Source organism: Pipistrellus hanaki (genome assembly GCF_964339955.1).
Source record: "Pipistrellus hanaki genome assembly, chromosome: 19".
NCBI lineage: Eukaryota > Metazoa > Chordata > Mammalia > Chiroptera > Vespertilionidae > Pipistrellus > Pipistrellus hanaki.
In genome coordinates, this window is record NC_140521.1 from 10,883,229 (window position 1) to 10,903,129 (window position 19,901).

A 19,901-nucleotide genomic window follows, 5' to 3' on the forward strand; every position below is an offset into this window, starting at 1 on the left:
GGCCCACCGCGAGGTTGGAAGTTAGAGTACTGGATCGAGTCTTCCAGGCGCGAGTTCGTAAAAGAGGGGGTGGAGAGCGGAGGGAGATGGGGCAGGGTCGGGAGTGTGCCGCGCGCAAAGTTTGCGTCTCTTTCGAGTGAGGTGTGCGGGCTTCCCCAGCTCCCCAACCCCGAGGAAGAAACGAGAGAATCGGGCTCCGCTTTCGGAGTCTCAGAGGAGCCTGCGCGGCAGGAAGACCCGGGCTCCGGGTGGGAGCGCGGCAGGGCTGGGAGTGGTGGTGCATCAGCCCCGAATCAGGGCAGGGGCTCGGGCTGGGCTGGAGTTTGGATTGTAGGGACCAGGCTCACTTTGGAAGCGCGAACGGGCCACTGAGTAGCTTAAGGGTGGAATCTGCACCGGTTGGGGGCCTGGAGTTACCCCCGAGGCTGGAGTCGCAGGAACGGGTGGTTTTGTTTGTTTGTTTTGTTTTTAGGATTTAGGCACGGGATCACGAATTTTTATCGGGGTTGAGGATATTGACATTTTGGGGGTGGTCGTACGCGCTGGTCTTCACTCTCCGTGGGTGGAAAAGCATGAACGCAGGCGATGAAAGTAGTTGGTCCGAGTCATGGCAGGCGATCCCCGAATTTCTGCTGCTTCTCCCGGAAAGAGCATCTGGAAGAGAGGATTCGAGGCGCCCAGGACCCGGTCTTAGGAGGAAGATTCCGGGAAGCGGACATATCCATGGGACATTCTGGGTGAATCGACCGGGCAAGCTCAGGGATCGAGGTGGATCCTAGGACAGTGGCGGCGCCTCGGGCTCTAGGAGTCACCCCTGGTCTTCGGGCGCAGCACAGCCAGGGGGCCGGTTCAGGTCGCCCGCAGGGGCCGAGGCCTGCCCCGGGGGGCCAACAGCAAGGTGCCGCATCGCCACGGGTTGTCTGGGCTGCAGCCCGAGGGCAGGGAGGACTCCTCTCCGGCGCCCCGATTTGAGGCGCGGGCCCTGGACCCGCAGGCGCTGCCTGCGCTGCTCGCGGCCCGGCCCGGAAGCCCACGCGCGGGCCCGCGGAGGCGATGTTCTGCCTGGGAAACGGGGGAGTTCGGGGTCCCCTACCCTCACCCTCTCGTTCCCGGACTTCTCCAGCGCGTTAACTTCTCGGACAGCAAATGCTGTCCAACTGGTGGAAGACAAAAGCTTCGCATTGTAGACAGATTTAGGTGACTCCCCCTCCCCCAAACTGAGAAAAGGATGGTGTTCAAACACGAAAAGATAAATGACGCTAAGCCTAACCCCAAAGACCTCCGCTTATTCTGCCATTCTGGCCTTCCCGAGGTCTGGGGCCTTGGGGAAGGGAGGGGACTCGTGTTTTGGACTCTGGATCTTTCACTGAAGCTGCACCGGGACCTAGGCTCTGGCCTAGCTCTAGGCAGAGAGAAGTCCGGACTCCGGAGGGAGACTATCCCTCTGGCCAAGTAGGGAAGCAGTGTGTAGGGCGGTGCACAGGAGGGAGGGTTGAAATTTCCTCCTCGTAATCCTGAGCTCACCTCCCAGCCCTCATACCCCTCTCTGGGGCTGCCAGATCGAGCTTCTGGGGCGCAGGAGACCCGCGACCCACGAGTGGCCGCGGCCGCCCGGGCGCTGTGAGCCGCGCTCCGCGCTGTTGTTCTGCGGGCTTGGAATTCTTGCACTCTCTCCCGCCCAGAGACTGCGTGCAGGAGGGAGCCCTGACCCCACAGAGACTCCGGGTCTCCGCCTCTCCTTTGTGAGCTCCGGAGGCATGAAAGGCGAGAGAGAGAAAGAGAAGCTGCTCAGAATAAGGGGCAGGGGGTGACTGTAGGGAGATGGGCCGGCCACGGCTGGCTCCCAGTAAAATGCCTCGTGCAAATTGCACTGAAGTGTACCGGACTCGAGACTGGCTGTTTTATGATCCTTTCTGGGAGTTTACTGCTCTCTGCTTTTAAGTCTATAGATTGCTTTAAGTTAATGAAAGTGCTGCTTTCAAAAGGAGCTTTTATTGTGGGGCCATGATGAGTCCAGTCCCGCCCCTTTACTCTTCCAAAATGGGCCTGTTTAAAAAGAGAGAGACTCCTGGAGTTCCCACAGGGACAGAACGGAGCTGGGGCAGGGCGCCATGTGACAATGAGGGTGAATAAAAACCAATGTCCAAGTAATTCAGAAAGAAGAGTTTCCTTCTTTTCCAGTCCAGCGTCCTCTACACATTCCCACCTCGCCTTTCGGACTTTCCCTGAGCCGGACTTCAGATGTTGCTCTTGGTCCCTCCCCCATAAACCCCTTCTCAACATTGCTTTATTTAGACCTGACCCAATTCAATTAAATTCAAACTGGATTTCAGAATTTCTACCGGCTGCCAAATCAAACTGCAGCTAAAATATTGGGGACTGGGGGAGGGGCTCTGCCTGGCCTTCAGTAAGTAAGATGCGCTAAAACGTCAGGAAGGAAAGTCTGGTAACCTCGAGAAGGAACACGCAATGCTATTGTTTCAGCACTTTCCCCTTTTCCAATCTACTTGGCACAGAAGGTGAGATGACAAGGTTTTCGACGAGGTCCTAACACAGAAACTGCAGCGGGGCCGGGCTGTGGCTTTGACCGCATGTCATAACCATTTAAACTGTGGTTAGTTGTTCAAAGCTCCTCCAAGCTGGGTTTCATTAACTCTACACCAATTGCCTGGAAGTTCAGTAGCAATAAATTGTATAAACACATTTGAAGTAAGTTAGTGATGAAATAAGGAGAATTACTGTCTTGCGAGTGGAGAATCCCAAATTCATGGAGTTCTAGCCTAACTGGAAACATACCTCCTCTCCCTTGGCCTTGATGTTTATGGGTGTACCGGAGCGTGTGTTAAATTTCTTTCTGCCATGTCCATCTTCAACGCGAGGCTGTAACTCATTAAAGACCAAGGCATGCCTAGAAAGCAAAAAAAGGCCGAGTTTTAAAGCAGCTTCTATGAGCCTGGCTGAGAAAGCAAACCAAACCCATCAACCTGACTTCCTTACGCCGGGTGAATGCAACACGCACCATGAACAGCAGCAGAGCAGGCCAAATTAGATTTTTAAATGTTAGCGGCTTAATAATACTGTGTTGTTAGCAATTGAATTTGTTTTTATTAAAGAAACAACCTATAAAATTTATAGGCTCCCAACATGTTGCAAGATTTCCACGCTATTTATTTAGCGCGCACCCTTCCCCCCTTGCCATTCTATCTCCAATTTCAGACTTTTGTTCCCGATTTATTTAATGTGGAGCACATTTTCTAAATTAGTTTGAGGAAGGTGAGAAATGCTGTTCTAAGTTTTCCTTTCCCTATATACTGTGTGGCACAAGGCCTGCGATGCCGAGATATATATAAACGTGTGATGCAATTGCTAGAGGTGACGGCATGGGAACCAGAGTGTCTGATCAAACAGAATGCAGATCAGGGTTATGGAGAGGGAGAAAAATGAATCCTCTCGAGCCACCGTTAGCCTTGATTATAGCCAGCACGCCACACTTTGCATAAAACACTTCATGGGAGATTCATGACTTACTGAAGATTGAATTCTACAGAGAAGCAGAATTTAGAGGGAGGAGCCGCGCTGGCTGGGTTCTGGCCAGGCTGCTTGGCCAGCTTGTTGCAATGGGGATCTGCTAATTTAATTAGATCTAATACCTGGTGGGAATGGAGGAAGGAGATAATCAAGGTTGGCGGGTCAGCGTGCTGAGCTAAGTGTTTAGGCTGAAATTTGGGGGCCGGGCAGCTTTATCCCCCCCGTTACTGTCTGGCTGCAGGACTCCAGCGGGTCATTTAACTTCTGGATCTTGGTTTCCCCATCTGTAAGATGAGTGCATCACACACACTGCTCCCGAGGCTCCCAAGTGAATCCTGCAGGGATCCTACTGGGTGCGCTCCAATAACAAAGGGAACGCGAGGGAAGGCTTCTGAGCAGCAGTCACAACCCTCCCTGTGTTTTCTTTTCCCTGTTTGGCTCCACAGCCTTTCCTCATAACTCTCAGGAGTCCCAAGACTTGGGTGAAAGGGTTGACCTCCCGCCTTTCCTTACATCCTAGAATTTGGAAACCCCGCTGTGATCCCCAAAACCACCTGCACTTCATCAGGAGGGACAATTAAGCTGCCGCACTGGGGGAACTGGAATGCTGTTCCCCACTGTGCTACCTGGAATGGCTTTCACGCATCAGCTGAACACAGAATCTGACCTGTTAGAAATCCAGCCCCTTCTCCGTGTCACGGGGAAGAAGAGGCCTGCACACCAACTGGTGTGTGACATCTGGTCAGGCGAAGGGGGGATGGGCGCTGGTCCAGAGCTAGCCGCTGCCTGACCCTTGCTTAGCAAGTCTCCACGCTGGCAGATCAAAGCGGATCCTGGGCCAGAAAGCCCACGAAGTTACAGCCGGCCCTTCTCCAGAAGTGCGTGTCCTTGGACACTCTTTCTTACCCCATGTGCCTGGTTTTTTCAGAGCCAGCCTGGATTCTGGAGACGTGGCTCTCCAGTGGAAGGCTTGCCTTTAATTCTCTCTCTGTGGGGACTTCCCGGGGTAATTTTTTTTTTTCTCTCTCTACACAGCCTCCTCCTACAGTCACGGGCAACATCTTAGCCTCCATTCTGATTGGAGGTGAGAGCCCGGGTTAGGGTAGAAGGGACCACCAGCTTGTTAAGAGAAACCATGAGAGTGGGAAGGCCCCGTCCTCCTCCCAGATCCTGCAGGAGTTAGGGAGAACCAAGCCCCAGACCCTCGAGAAGAACTTGCTGGGCGAACTGGCTGCGCGCTGCAAACGCGGTGTCTTCAGGGGGATCTGCTGTTTGGCTTGGAAGCTGCACCGCAGGCCCTGCCTGCCTGGGTTTCTAATTACACGAAGGACGTTTCTGCTAAGACCTATCTCACTAAAAACACATCCCTGTGTGTAACAAGAAACCCTAAACCAGGCAGGATATTTTAAAACTGAAGCAATGAAGATTAGATTAAGTCTCCACCAAACAGCTTCGTTCTTGTATTATTTTTGGCTGGAATGTGGAAAAAAGCAGCTGGCCCTGGGGCCCCGAGCAGACTGCGAGGGTTCCGATGGAGCTGGGCTGGGTGGCGTAATTGTTAGTTTCTCTGCTTAATAGGAATGTGGCCAACTTCAGTGCCGCTCACTCAAGGCAGCGGGGGTTCGAGGGGGCTCCTGAGTTGGGGAGGGGCCAAAGAGTGGCCCAGGTCACGGCACTGAGGACACTTCTAACCTCCCCCCACCCTGTTAGGATCTAGTCCTTCAGGTTCAGCTTATGCTTCCACTCCCAATCCCATCTTGTGCCTAGTAAACCCATCCATGCTCCGGGAGGCCTTTGGAGGAACGTTAATATTGGGTACGTTTCTAGGTGGAGAGGAGGGACAAATAGTTGTTCAAGATTCCTGGATGTGGAACCCAGGAACCTGGCATCACATGCTTGTCCTGTCTTCCTGGGGACAGGCAGTGTGGTGTTTCTTCCATCCGAGTCTCCTGTGTGCCCGGCACAGTGCTAGGCATCGAGGATACAGCTGCAACAGCAAACGGGACAGGCACATGTAACCACCAAGTCCCTGTCCTCAAAGAGCTCGCCTGCTGTGGAGACAGAGTGTGTGCTTAGCCTCACATACAGCTGCCCTGAGAGCCTGGCTCTGTTAGTTACTCATCAGATGACTTTAGACAAGTTGCTTAACCTCTTTGATCAGCTCCCTCCTTCCCCTTGTAAAGTGGGGGGAAAAAAGTACTAAGCTCAAAGGATTGTGGGTGAGCTCAAAAGATTTGTAAAGTCCCCAGCACGTGTCTGGCACATAGGAGAGACTCGATCACTGCTGGAGAACCCCCTCCCTGTTATGTCGGACTGAAGATCCAGCGGCTGGACTACCCAGCTTACCACTCCCCTTCCATTGTGCTCTCCTGGGACATGGCCTGGCCCCTTTGCAGGTCACTGGCACCACCAGCAAGGTTGGGACAAACAGCTGGTGACGTGGTGGCCTGGTGCTGCCCCATGCGTGCAGACTCCGGCTGGGCTATGGTAGAAATAGACCTGTCCTCGGTGTTGTTTGAGGGTGGACAAACACATGCGAGATGACATGCAGACACACTGAGGTGACATGAGAAAAGGCACAGGTTGCCGTTAACCAGAGGAGGGGCAGGTGGGGTGGGATGCTTCTGAGTGACCAGTGAGTAGGTAATCAGGGAGACTTCAAGGGGAGGTGAGCTCTCAGCAGTGCTCACAGGGATGGCTGAGGCAGCCGGAACCAGAGTGAAGGCCAGCCCCCTCTGAGGGTCAACTGGGCCACCACTGCCTCAGTAGTACCACCTGGACCTCCCTGTTGGGGACTGGCCTCTGTCACACACTGAGAGATCCCTGAGAGGATTTTATGCTTATTTCTTAGTGGGTAGAACCAAGGCTAATGACCGTGCATGAAGCAAATGGACCCACCCCTGACTACAGCACACTATCCCTGTTTTCTCTCAGCTAAGAGAGCAGATAGGCCCACACCCAGCCCTCTCAGGGACCATGAAGCTGGTTGGGATGGTGGAGGGTATAGGGATGTGGACTGGGCATCAGAGGATGGAGGACCTGGGCTGTGTCTGATCTCTGGATGTCAGTTTCCTCACCTACCCAACGAGGAGCTTGAAGTTGCTCTCTGGAGCCCCTTGGGTTTCTGTGTTTTTTCCTAATTGTACTGTTTTATTTCTGGGCAGTCACTGACCCCTCCTTTCCCAGCAGCACCCCCAGGCAGGCATCGTGAACACACACAGCTGCAGAGGCACCATGTGAGGGTGTGGCCCTTGGGTCGCCCTTGTGTGTAGGGTCTCAAGACAGTAGAGCAGGCTGGCTTTGGCTTTGACTCAACTTCCCGGAGCGAATGGATGTGTCCTAGCAATAGGGGTGGCTGCATGGCGGCAGAATTTTTAGTCTGAAGACTCGAGGTCTCTTCTACAGAGCGATGTTGGCTTCCTTTGTTAGATGGTGTGGTGTTGGGAGAAGGAACACAGGCTTGAGTGTCAGATTCTCCATCCTGACCCTGGTCCTTTTTACTGCTAAGCTGTGTGTCCTTCGGCACATCATTTAACCTCTCTGAGCCTCAGTTTTCTTAGCTCCAAAGCCAGGATGATAATGACATAGAGCCCACAGGAGTGCTGAAGAAACTATCTAAAAGTGCCTGGCATGTGGTAAGCTCATGGTGGAAGTTAGTTTCCTTCCCTAATAAAGCACATTCTCATGTGCTCTCTCGTCTGATCTTGTCAACTTTGCAAAGCAGGTGAAATGGATATTATCATATCATTTTACAAATGAGAGCAGCTAGAGTGGTGGGTCTCGGAAGGGGATGCGAAGTGTCTGCCTGTTCGTGGGGAAGCATGTTAATTAAAGTAGCCCTGGTCTACCTGCCACAACTGTGGTCTTTTCTTTAGCCTTTGGAGACAAAGGAAGTGCCTTGCTGAGCTCTGAAAGCTGCTGGGCCCTGGGCCCCACTATCGGGTCTCCCCAGAATCTCTTTAAAGGGACCAGATGAACACATCTCCCCATCACCCATATCTTTGTCTGGCAGACTCTGTGGAAAGTTATCAGCTCTTATAAAAACTAAAACCTAGAGGATCTATTTTTTTTTTTTTTTTAACTTTCACAAAGCCTTCAGTTACAGGTCATGTGGGCTGGCCAGCGCAGAGGTGGCTTGGCGGCAGGCTTGGGCAGGGAGATTGGCAATGGCAGTGGTGACAGAGCTGCAGTGCAACCCGAGTGGTAAGGAGCCTGGGGTAAGGAGAAGGTCCCCAGGGATGGCACCCATGGTCCTCTTGCTTTCAGTCCTGGCAGACAGCCCGTAGTTAGGAGCCTGCTGACTGATGAGAATGGGGGATCTGCACAGTCTCCCCTAATTCCAGTGTGGCACAATGGGTCTGGGGTAGAGTAAGGGCAGCAAGCCCCACCATAGAGCTTCCTCTAACTGTCCTCCCTCAGGCAGTTCATTGTCATTGTGCTGTTCTAGCCCAAGGCCAATGCTGAGCTGTGGAGTCCAGGGCTGCTCCTGCCCTTCTCAGGGAGGCGATGCCCCCTATGGATTGTGGGTTCTAGTTCCAGGTCAGAAGCAAGAAGGTCCAGAGATTCTGGGTGTGTGCTCAGGGCCCATGGGCATAAGTGCTTGATCGTACTCCTAGCCCTCCCCAGTGATGCATCTACCCGTCCACCGCATGGCCTGAGCCCCCTCTTCATGAATGCCCAGTCGTGGGCTGTGCAGGGCTAGGGCCTTGTCTTCCGGGAACTACGCTATCTCATCAGGAGCCTGAACAGATAACGTCCAAGGGAAAAGCTGCGTGACTCAGACACTTGTAACTTCTTTGGATTATAGCATCGTCACTTTATAGAGCAGGCGGTTAGACGAGATTGTCCTCAAGGCCCCTCCAGGTCTAGGCTATGAGGACATGCTAACGTGTGTGGTCCTGTCCTCTGAGCACCACAAATCTGGAGACGGCGGGGGGTGGGGAGGGGCACCAAGGGAAGCTTAGCCCAGTGGACCAGGGTCTGCCTCACTCTGATTAGGTGAGAGGGGCCCTTCTGAGTCTTTGAGGCCTGAGGATATGGGGACAGAAATCAAGTAGGAGGGCCCAGTAGCATGGGCGTTCAATACCATGCTGTCCTGTGGCCTGTGTAGAAGCGGTGGTCTTGATGGGAGCCCCTTGCCCATGGTGCCTCTCTCAGCTCTGGGAGGGCTAGACTCACCTAGCACCGCAGTCCCTGGGGCATTCCTCACTGGTGTGATCTGGAGGGAAGGCAAGGAGCTCTATGGGTTCCCTCCCTCCACCTTCTCTGGAGGCCATTCTCAGGGAAAGAGATTTGCTCCTTGCGTGGGCATAGCTCTCCTCAGGGGCCCCGCATCCTTCGGAGCCGCTGAGTGACCATGAGATGAGACTGTTACCTCCCACTGACTTCCACGTTGTCAGGAAAGCCCCTTTCCAAGCTGGACATCTGGGCATCAGGTCTCCTGAATATTTCTCAGCTTTTCCCTTGGATTTGGAAGGCAGGGGGGAAGAAGAACTTCAATCCTTTGGGGAGTGCTCTTAGCTGGGAAGTGGGGCAGGGGAGAGGGGAACTGCCTGGCATTCCTTTTGCACAGAGCCATGGGGCTAGACCCCACGTGACCACGTAGAGCAGGACTCTTCCTGGGAAGAGGAACAGCTGCCACAGGCTCACTCATACATCAAGGGGGAAGGATTTGCTGAGCTCCGTGGTGTTTGGGTAGCTGAGCAAGGTCATAGATTGGAGGCTCCTTCGCTGTGTGCGGGAACCGTGCAGAACAAGCCAGAGGCTCGGGTTTGAGACTTGACTCAGCCGTACGCTCACTGGCTGACCTTAATAGCTGGCCCCACTTCCCTCGTCAGTAAATGATGGTAACAGTGCCATTGGGGCTGTGGGAGTTAACGTATGTGGATGTGTCATGCGCATTATACACACACAAATGAAGCGCCTTCACCGTGTCTGGCATGTAATGTGTGGGGAGAGAATTGGTTGGCACAGACTCTGTGATTCTTATAAGATTAAAGTGGAGCATACCCCCAGACATACACCCCTCATACTCACCGAGTGATGAATGAAAAAACCTGACCTGCGTGACTGCCCCATGGCTGGGGGAGGAGCCACACCCTCTGGGTTTTCTCATTGTGGCAGAGTCCGCAAACCTAATCGAGTGCCTACTGTGTGCCAATGGTTGTTCTCACTTACGTTTTTCATCTAATGCAGTGCAGGGGCCACCTGGGGCCTGGTGTGTGTGGCGGCCAGGTCCCATCAGCCTTGGGTTCTTCCACACTGGTAATGTTTATTCAGTTTATTTTTATTGAGCACCTTCTATGTGTCAGACCCTGCGGAAGTACTGGGATACGACTGTGCGCTGGACAGCCGGGCTTCCTGCCAGTTCACGGATTGTGGGGGAGGCAGGATTCAAGTTTATAAGTAATTAGTGAAAGCAGGACAGAGCCATGGAGGAGTCTAGGATTCAGGGGAGCGTGACTGGGGAGTGTCATCTCCTCAGCGGTCCTGGAGGGCATCCTGGACTTTTGGTCCTTAGACGAGGTTCCTCCCAGGGAGAGAGTTGACCAATCTCTCCATCCTTTTCCATCCCAGACAAGTACAGAACAGGCAAGAAGACGACAGTGCGAGCCAGAAAAATCCTGCCAGGGTTTCTGCTCTCACCTGTGTTTCTTGTCCAGGGTGCCTCACAGATCATAGCTGACGCTGTTCCCACACACACCCTGCTCCCCCATCACCATCATACTCCTTGAGGGCATAGCTTCCAGGAGGGGCCACTAGGAAGGGCAGGCACCCCTTCTCCATTCTTCCTGCAGCCCCAGCTGAGGCTCTGATCATATCTGGGAGTACTTGGAGATCTTCACATCTGACCCGAGTCTGATTCCCGGGTTGCCCTCATGGGCAGCAGCATGAACTTGGGGGAAAGGCTCACCCTTCTTTCTCAGGACCAGCCATGCCATTCTTCAGAAACGCTGGGGGCAGTTTGTGCGTATTTTGCAGTTTGGCACTTTGGAGGGGGCAGTGTGGACAGGCGGGAGGGAGTGGCCATTGAGTTTGATGGACTTTTATTTATAACAATTAATGCAAAGTCACTGAGGCTGTTAATCCAAAGTTACATGGGTATGAAAAGAAAGGTGCGCTCAAGGGAATGGCCGCGGGTGCGGAATGGGTCCTTGCTGAGGTTCAGGCACCGCGGGGCTGGCAAAGGGGTATCTACCTGGATCGGACAGGTAGGGGTGAAAGTGCAGCCTCAGCTGCCTGCTGTATGTGCAGTTTCTCAACCTCTTTGAGCCTTCGTCTCTTCCCTTTTGTGAACTGGAACTAGCCATGGCTCTTGCAAAGGGGTTCAATGAGATCACATAGCAAAGAACCTGGCCTTGTCTCTGGCCTCTGGAAGGTACTCAGTATATGTGAGTCCCTTTCCTGTCATTTCCTTCTGGCTCCCCTGTGCCAGACGGAGACCAAAGTCCCCCTTCGGGAGGCGGGAAGACCCTGAGCCTCAGCTGGAATGGCTGTCTGAGACCACTGCAGGCTGGGGATAATGTCAGAGCCAGGCGGTTTCCGGGAGAGTGCGGAGGCAGTGCTAGGGGTCTTTTGGAAGAGCCAGCCAGCACAGGCGACCTCAAGGAGGGGTGGGAGGCAGAGTCTCTGAAACAGGGAGCTGGGGAGAAGAGGAGGGAAGCAGGAAGGGAGAAAGGATGGAAGTGAGGGATGAAGGGAAGGAGGGAGGGAGGGAAGAAATGAACATCAATGTGTTTGACATTGAGCTAGTACTTTAGCACCCATTATTTAATTTTATACATTTAAAAGCATAGAATCTTAGAGTCATGAAATCTCAGAACTAGATGGGATATGTATTACAACCTCTGTATTATATATATTAAAGAGTTGAAGCTCAGAGAGGGGCAGAAACTTGCTTAAGGTCATGCAGGAAATGTGTGCAGAGCTGGGCTGGAAACTGCCTGGCTAAGCCTTTGGGGCAGAGCAGAAAGAGCAAAGACCTTGAATGAGAAGGACTAAGTCTGACCACGGATACATTTATAGAACTTTCTTTCTGAGCCTGTTCTCTTAGCTGTAAGATGGAATAGTCATTCTCTTTTCTAGAGGCGGCCATGACAGTGAAATGAGATCATTTGTGAAAAGGGCCTGGTGTGGGCTTAGGTCCTTCCCCCTTCCAGCCCTGCCCCCGCTTAGCTCAAGGCTCTCACCACACCCCACCCACAGAGCCCGCCACAGAGCCCTGAGCTGGCCCACCTTGTGCCCCCAGAAGGCCTGGGGCACGCATTCATTCTTTCACTCAATTGGCCTTCAGGTCTTACTGGGTAACTGAGTGTGTGCCAGGCCTTGTCCTTCCCGGGATAGGGATAGAAAGGTGAGCAAAACCAGATGTAACCTCTATCCTGAAAGATTTCACAGTTGGATGGAGCAGAGAGGCATTATTTTTTAAAAAGTCATACAAAGAAATATGAGCATATGGAGTGCTGACGGGAAGCACCTGAAGCTATGAGAGCATTAGCGGGAAGATTTTATTTTGAGAAAGCAGGGAAGTCTCTGAGAAAGTGATGCTTGTGCTGAGACCTACAGGGAGACTAGGACAGAAGTGAGGAAGCCAGAAGGAAAGGGTGTTCCAGCAGAGGGGGGTGGGGGGGGGCGGCGAGGAGCATGGAACAGTAGGTGTGAAGGCCCTGGGAGAGAGGAAGGGGTTGATAGATGGCAAGGGGGCTGGGGCAGAGTGACAGGGGCAGTGTGATCACAGATTGGCTGCTTGGAAGAGCTTGGACGCTGTACCTTTTGGAGAGGTGGGAGAGCCTGTGTGAGATTCTGAAATGGAGACTAGGCTAACGTCTGGCTAGAGGCCTGATATCGCCAAGCTTCAATCTTCTGCCCCAGATGAAGGTAATAATAAAAATCATAACTGAGCCGAAACCGGTTTGGCTCAGTGGATAGAGTGTCGGCCTGTGGACTGAGGGGTCCCAGGTTTGATTCCGGTCAAGGGCGTGTGCTTTGGTTGTGGGCATATCACCAGTGGGGGTATGCAGGAGGCAGCTGATCGATGTTTCTCTTTCATCGATGTTTCTGGCTCTCTATCCCTCTCTCTTTCTCTCTGTAAAAAACAAAATCATAACTGGATTGAGGGTCCGTGGTGGAGAGAGAGAAGTAAACTGAACAAATGGAAAAGGCACTTTGCCTTCATCTTGTAAGACTTAATAAGTGAACAGTGTCGAATTCTTCAATGTGAAAGCGTTAATGATTTGAATTTATAAGGGAATAAAAGCCAAAGTCCTTACATGGCTGAATTTACATCTCCTAGTTCAACTCCTATCACCATCTTTCCTCCCTGTGCTAAGTGTAACACCTCAGGGCCTTTGCGCTTGCTGTCCCCTCTGTCTGGAGCACTTTCCCCAGGTACCTGCCTGGCCGGCTCCCTTCGTTTTTCTAGGTATCCTTTCTGATGTCATCCTCGCAGTGAGGGAAGGACATATCAGAAATGAAATCCCTTTTCTTCCATCCTTGGCTCTCCCTGGTCCCCTTTATTTTTCTCCAATAATGATCAGATGTTGTCTTTTCTTTTTCTTTTCTTTTCTGGTACTGTAATCCAACACAGTGCTTGTACAAAGTAAGAGCCCAGCTAATGTTTGTGGAGAGCTGCTTGTGAAATGATTTGGTAGGGTCATTCAGAGATGCTTTTTTTTTTAATCCTTTGAAGCTGACTCATTGAATGTTGGCATTGGAAGGAACCAACTGGTCTTCGAATAACCTTCTCATTTAACATCTGAGTAAACCGAGGCCCAGAGAGGTCAAAGGGCTTTGGAAGAGCACGTAGCACAGAGCCAGGATGAGAACTGAGGCCTCTGGGGTTCACTACAGAACTCTGGCTACAAAGGTTTTTTTGGGGGGTTGCTTTGTGGGATCCAACTTCCTGGGAGTTGGGGGTTGGAGATGACAGTGGGGTGGGGGATGGCCTCAGGGCTCTGGCTTCCTTGAATTCTGCTCATGGGGCCACATGGCCTGAGGAGCTGTAATTTCATGCCAAGATCTTTGTTACTGCTCAGCTCTTGTAAGACGTTTTTGGGGCCATCTTCCGGGATGTTGGTAAAGGTGGCAGGTGCTCACCAACAGGGAGACAGGCATGTCTCCCGGCACTCAGAAGTGAAGTGAATGAGCTGTCAGTCTCTGTCAAGGTCAGCCCCCAGGAAATGATTATGAAGCTCATACTTGGTGTCTAATGTGGGGGGACTAACGCAAAGAAGTGTCAGTTTCTGGTCCTGCCACTGGAGCCTCCTCCTGGGTCACTTCTCCCCAATGGAGGGTGCACTGTGCTCACGGGACATTGACTCTTTTTTTAATTAATTTTTTTTACATGAACTTCTTAATGTTCAAATGAAACTAAGAAGATAAAATCATTTCAAAGACACTCTTAATTCACAAAACGAGGCCATTTTCTCCAGATCAACTCTTTCCCTGGATTAGCCACACTACAATTGACCTTAATGAGCTGGGGCATCAGCAGATTTCATTCACTCAATGAATGGCGTGTTCATTAAGTGTGGGCAGGGAATGGTTTCATCCAGAGCAGAGAGCATGAATGGGCTATTACTCTGAGCTGAATGTGTCTGTTTCCTGTGGGGCTTTCCTCTGTTGCCTGTGGATCCTCCATTTGCTCAAATATATTTTAATGTATTTAGCACCCACTGCGTGCCGGCCACCATGGAGGGAGACAAAAGAGGCTAAGATCTGGCCTCTACGTGAAGGAGCTTACAGTTGGAGTGAAAGTTAAATGATTTTCGAGGAGTTACATAACAATAAGTGAGAGAGGTTTGTCATAAGAGATGTTAGAGGACACAGAGGATTCATTACCAGATGAGAGGCACTAATGAGAGTGAGGCTCTCAGAGGAAGGTGAGATCGAGGGGGCTGGAGGGATCAGGGGAGACTTAATGGAAGGAGTGGGTGGTATGCCAAACCTTTGACAACATGACCTTACAGCAGGCTTGGAATGTGGGTATATGACCAGCCCCATTTTTACATAAGGCAAAGGCCCAGGCCACACATTGGCGAGTCTGGATCAGAACCCAGACCCACCTGCATTTGAACTTTTTCTGTTAGAAATCCTGTCTTGCGTAAGCCATGCCATGTTGGATAGAATTGAATAGGCAGAGAGAGGGGAACCCTAAACAAGGGCATGTGTGTAGAAAGATGATGAGCAAAGACTCTACTTGGTGGTAGATTTCAAGCCAAGCAGCCTGGAAGGGGGAAAGCCAGCCTCACCTAGAGGAGAGGAGCCTGCAGTTCTGGGCTCCTTGTGGGGTAGGGACCTGAGCCTCTGGAACTTTTGCATGTGTTGATGTGTTCCCTGTTCTCCCCTTGGACCTCTCCTCTCCACACTCAGGAATCAGAACTCAATTTATTGCTTTTCCTGGTCTTGAGTTGGATGCTGGCTCAACTGGATTCTTCCAATAAGACCTAATAATAATCCCTAGCATGATAATAGTAACAACATATATTATGATGATAATAACATACCTGTATCATGCTCTTCCATCCCCATGGGTCCTTTCACTTGAAAGCCGGAAACAAACCATGAAAAAGACATCCTGATGGATGAGCACAGTCCAGGGCCTCAAACCACTTCTACTCAGATCTCAGAGGACAGGCCAAGTACAAGTTCCCCAGGCAGGTTGCTCAGTGTTTTCCATTGTGTGTACAGTGCCTGGCACATAATAGGTATTCAGTAAACATTAGTTGAGTGAATGCATTTTGGAGGAGTCCTACTCCATTTGTACAGTAGTACCCCTAAAGAAAGCAATTAGGATCCCTGGTCCTCTCCTCCTGGAGTTTGCTCAGTGTCCTCTGTGTCCAGTGGCCCCGAGACTTAGTTGAGTAGAGGCTCTTGCAAAGCCCATGTGCATTTATAGCTATTGAGTTCAGATTGAAAGAAATCTATTGTTTTTTCTATAATTAGGCTATTTGGTTCAATTTAGCTTTACCATGGAAATTAAATAATCGCACCCTATCTTTCTACTGTCCTTTTATAGTGTGCTAAAATATATACAATAAAATGTGCCATTGTAACCATCTTTAAGTGTACAATTCAGTGGCATTAATTACATTCACAATGTTGTGCAAACAGCACCATATCTATTTCCAATACTTTTTTTTAATCACCCTAATGGAAACTCTGTACTCATTTAGCAATAACTCCCGATTCTGCCCTCATTTCAGCTGCTAGTAACCTCTAATCTATTTTCTGTGTCTATGAATTTGTCTCTTCTGCATATTTCATAAAAGTGGAATTGTAATGTACTTGTCTTTTTGTGTCTGGCTCTTTCACTCAGCATTCTTTCAGGATTCATCTATGTTGTAGCATATCTAAGAATTTCATTCATTTGTATGGCTGAATAATATTCTATTGTATGTAAATACCACATTTGTTTATCCATTCATCTGTTGATGGAAACTTGGGTTGCTTCTGCTTTTGAGCAATTATGAATTATGCTGCAGTGAACATTGGTGTACAAATATCTTTTTGAGTCCCATTTTTCAGTTTGTTTGGGTATATTCCTAGGAGCAGAATTGCTGAGTCATATGTAATTCTATGTTTACATTTTTGAGAAACTGCGTAAGTGTTTTCCATCATGGCTATACCATTTTACATTTACATCAGCAAAGCACAAAGGTTCCAATTTCTCCATCTCTTTGTCAACACTTGTTATTTTCTGTTTTTATTTTTAAATTATAGTCATTCTTATAAGTGTGGAGTAGTATCTCATTGTGGTTTTGATTTGCATTTCCCTAATGACTAATAATGTTGAACATCTTTTCATGTGCTTATTGGACTTTTATATTTTCTGTGGGTACCTATCTATTCAAATGCTTTGGCCATTTTAAAATGAGTCATTTGTATTTTTGTTGTTGAGTTGTAGGAGTTCTGCATATATTCTGGATATTAAACTCTTATCAGATACATGATATACAAATATTTTCTACCATTCTGTAGATTGTCTCTTCACTTTCTTGATATGTCTTTTGATGAACAAAAGTTTTTAATTTTAATCAAGTTCAATTTATGTAGTTTTCTTTTATGTTTATAGTTTTGGTAACATTGATCATTGCCAAATCCAAGGCCATAAAGATTTATCCCTATGTGTTTGTTTGAAGTTTTATTGTTTTAGTTCTTATACATATATTGTTGATCCATTTTGAATTAATTTTTGTATGTGATTTGAGGTAGGGGTCTAGCTTCTTGCTTTTGCACATGGAAATCTAATTATTCGGAACCATTTGATAGGGTTGCCTTGAATCTATAAGTAATTTTAAGTGGTATTGACATCTTAAGTCTTCCTATTCATGAACATGGAATGTGTTTCCATTTACTTAGGTCTTCTTCAATTTTTTTTTCAGCAATGATTTTTAATTCTTAGTACACAAGTCTTTCACCTTTTTGGTTACACATATTCCTAATTATTTTATTCTTTTAGATGCTATTGTAAATGAATTGCTTTTTAAGTCTCCTTTTCAGATTGTGCATTGCTAGTGTATAGAAACACAACTGATTTTTCCATATGATCTTGTCCCCTACAACTTTGCGGAATTTGTTTATTAGTTCTATTTGTTTTCTTGTCTATTCCTAGGGATTATATATATATATATATATATATATATATATATATATATATAGCATCATGTCATCTACAAATAGAAGTTGTATTACTTTTTCATTTCCAATTTGAATGTCTTTTATTTCTTTTTCTTGCCTAATTTCGCTGGCTAGAGCTTCTAGTAAATGTTGAATAGCAGTGGTGAAAGTGGGCATCTTGTCTTATTCCTGGTCTTAGGGAGAAAGCTTTTAGTTTTTTAACATTGAATATGATGTTAGCTTTCTATTGCCATTTTGATGATGGGCCACTCCTATGGTCTTGGGTCAGGTGGGGATGGGGGCAACCATCTGTTTTATTACTCAACAAGAATAATGAAAGATAATGTTTACTTTTTTTATTGATATAACAAATTATTATAGACTACATAATCTATAGACAACATACATTTATTTCTCACAGTTCTGGAGGCTGGGAAGTCCAAGATCAAGGCACTGTGAGATTCAGCGTGTCCGTTGAGGGACCATTTATTGCTTTGTAGACAGTTGACTTCTTGCTGTAACCTCACTCTCGGGACCTCTCTTATAAGGGCACTAATCCCATTCAGGAGGGCTCCACCATCATGACCTATAATAATTATCCAAAGACCATCACATGGGGGATTAGGATTTCAACATATGGATTTTGGGGACACACAAAGTTTATAGCAGAGAATCATATTTGGAACCTTTTGCAGAGAATATCCACTAATTAGAAAATATCGATTTCATGGCAGCACTAATCACACTGTTAAAATGTCAGTTGAACTAAAACACAAACATTTGTTAAGTTCCTACTATGTTGGAGGCACTTTTATTGCCTCATTTGATCCTACAACAGCCCTTGGAGACAGGCTTTTATTGTCACCACTCCCATTTAGAGGTGAGGAAATGAAGCCGAGTGTGTGAGGTGGTGTGTGCAGCTGGTAGGTATTCAAAGGAAGTGAGGTGTATGTGGTAAGTTTCCTGATCTGTAAGTTGAGTTCTATTGTAGTTTTTGGTCCAGTAAGTGTCAAGCAGGGGGGAAAAAGAGGGGAGTGAGAACTGCTTTTCTTTGTGGGGTGCATCAGCACCTCACTAAGGCCTGACGGGGTGGAAAGGCTTTCTCAAGGCATGACATCCCAGAGACTGTCCTGATAGATCATTCACTCGGGGGATGCCCCACCCCCAGGAGGACTCATTGCTGCAAGGATCCATCAGGACTGACAAGAGCTTGCTGCATGATCAGACTCTCAAACCTCAGAGGGAAAGTAGGGGAGGGTGAGGGTAAGGGAAAGAGATCAACCAAAGGACTTGTGTGCATGCATATGGGCCTAGCCAGTGGCCATGGACAACAGGGGGGTGAGGGCATATGTAGGGAGGGGTTTGGGATGGGAATGGGGGGGATGAGGTCAATTATGTGATACCATAATCAATAAAAAAAAAAATTTAAAAAAGAGCTTGTTGCAACCTGCGGGTGTATTCAGTGGAGAAAAGGATGAGGACCACTGCAAACCACAGCATCACCTTTCCTTCATGATGCTGGTGGTGCCAAACCAGTGAGGAGACTTGCGGAGTGGATCCATCAGCAGGTTCCAAGCAGGAACTCTCTCTGAGGACTGGGACCAAATTCTCCATGGCTCAAGGAGAAGTGCTGAGCCAGGCAACTGCCCGACCCCAAATCCCTGTCTTGTTAACTCTGCAGTAATCAACACTCTCAGCGAGGTTCGTTTTATCAAGTAACCGCAGCCACAAGTTCCTGGATAATTCATAGCCAATGTTTCGTTTCTAGCCTCAAATTTCTGGGTCACTGGAGCTCTGTCGGATCCTATTCTGGACCAGGTTATGCGACACGACCGGCTAGCCTCTATGTCTGCTGCAGAAGTGTGGGCGTGAGCCCGGAATGGAGTCCTGACTGGAGGGAGTGGCCCGGCAGCCTGTAGGAAAGTCCTCAGATTTCCGAGTGCTGATCCTGGGTGCTAATCTTCAGCTTGGAGGAGACACAGCAGATGCTCTGTTGATCAGAGACTCTTGCACAGAAAAGGCCCAGTGAGTTCAGGGCAAGCGAGGGCTGCACTCTGCTCTCTTGACTTCTTAGATTGAAGTTCCTCTTTCTTTTGGCTTCATTTTCTGCATGTTAGCGGGAAGAGGGGCAAGGGTAAATTTAGATTTCTGTTCCTTCTGTCCTGCTCGGAGCAGGATTTGCCGAGTCCCCTGTCAGTGCTGGCCACGTCGATGCCCCATTTAGGTTTCTAGTGCACGTTAGACTCACCAGTTCATGAAGACTCCCCTGGGTGACAGATGGCCGTGGGGACAAACTCACCAAGAGGCATGTCTGTCGAAGTTCACAAAGCCAGGGGCAGAGGGGTACCCCTGCCTCTTATTCCCCCACATTTAACAGGTCTTCATAGTTCCAAGTCAGTTTGGCAAATTTCTGTGTAGTTATTCAGATATTCAGTTATTCTGTCTTCAAAGAATTCGAAATTGCTTCGAACTCTGTTCTTCCCTTATTTCTTTGCTGCTCTGTGCCACTCCCTGCCCCCATTCTCCAACCTGCTCCTGTTAAATCTTGTATTTCCCTGTCCTGCAGGCTTAAACCCTCAAAGCCCCCCTCTCCTTCCCCTCTCTGCCACTCTCTGGACTGGAGAGACCCATACACCCCAGTTTGCCCCAGATAGTCCTATATGCCTTGTTCCAATGTAATTGTAATGACTCCCTTTCACTCTTAAAAGTGTCCAGGTTAGCCGAAACTGGTTTGGCTCAGTGGATAGAGCATCAGT

The 19,901-nt window shown here is 49.1% G+C and overlaps 1 protein-coding gene and 1 long non-coding RNA gene across 3 annotated transcripts in view; one reads left to right on the forward strand and one right to left on the reverse strand.

Moving 5' to 3' along the window:
- LOC311613558 overlaps positions 1 to 19,901 on the reverse strand; it is a 475,229-nt gene that overhangs the window by 238,528 nt on the left and 216,800 nt on the right. The window lies entirely within an intron of this gene.
- PKNOX2 (PBX/knotted 1 homeobox 2) overlaps positions 1 to 19,901 on the forward strand; it is a 226,186-nt gene that overhangs the window by 900 nt on the left and 205,385 nt on the right. The gene's annotated exons all lie outside the window — the stretch shown is intronic.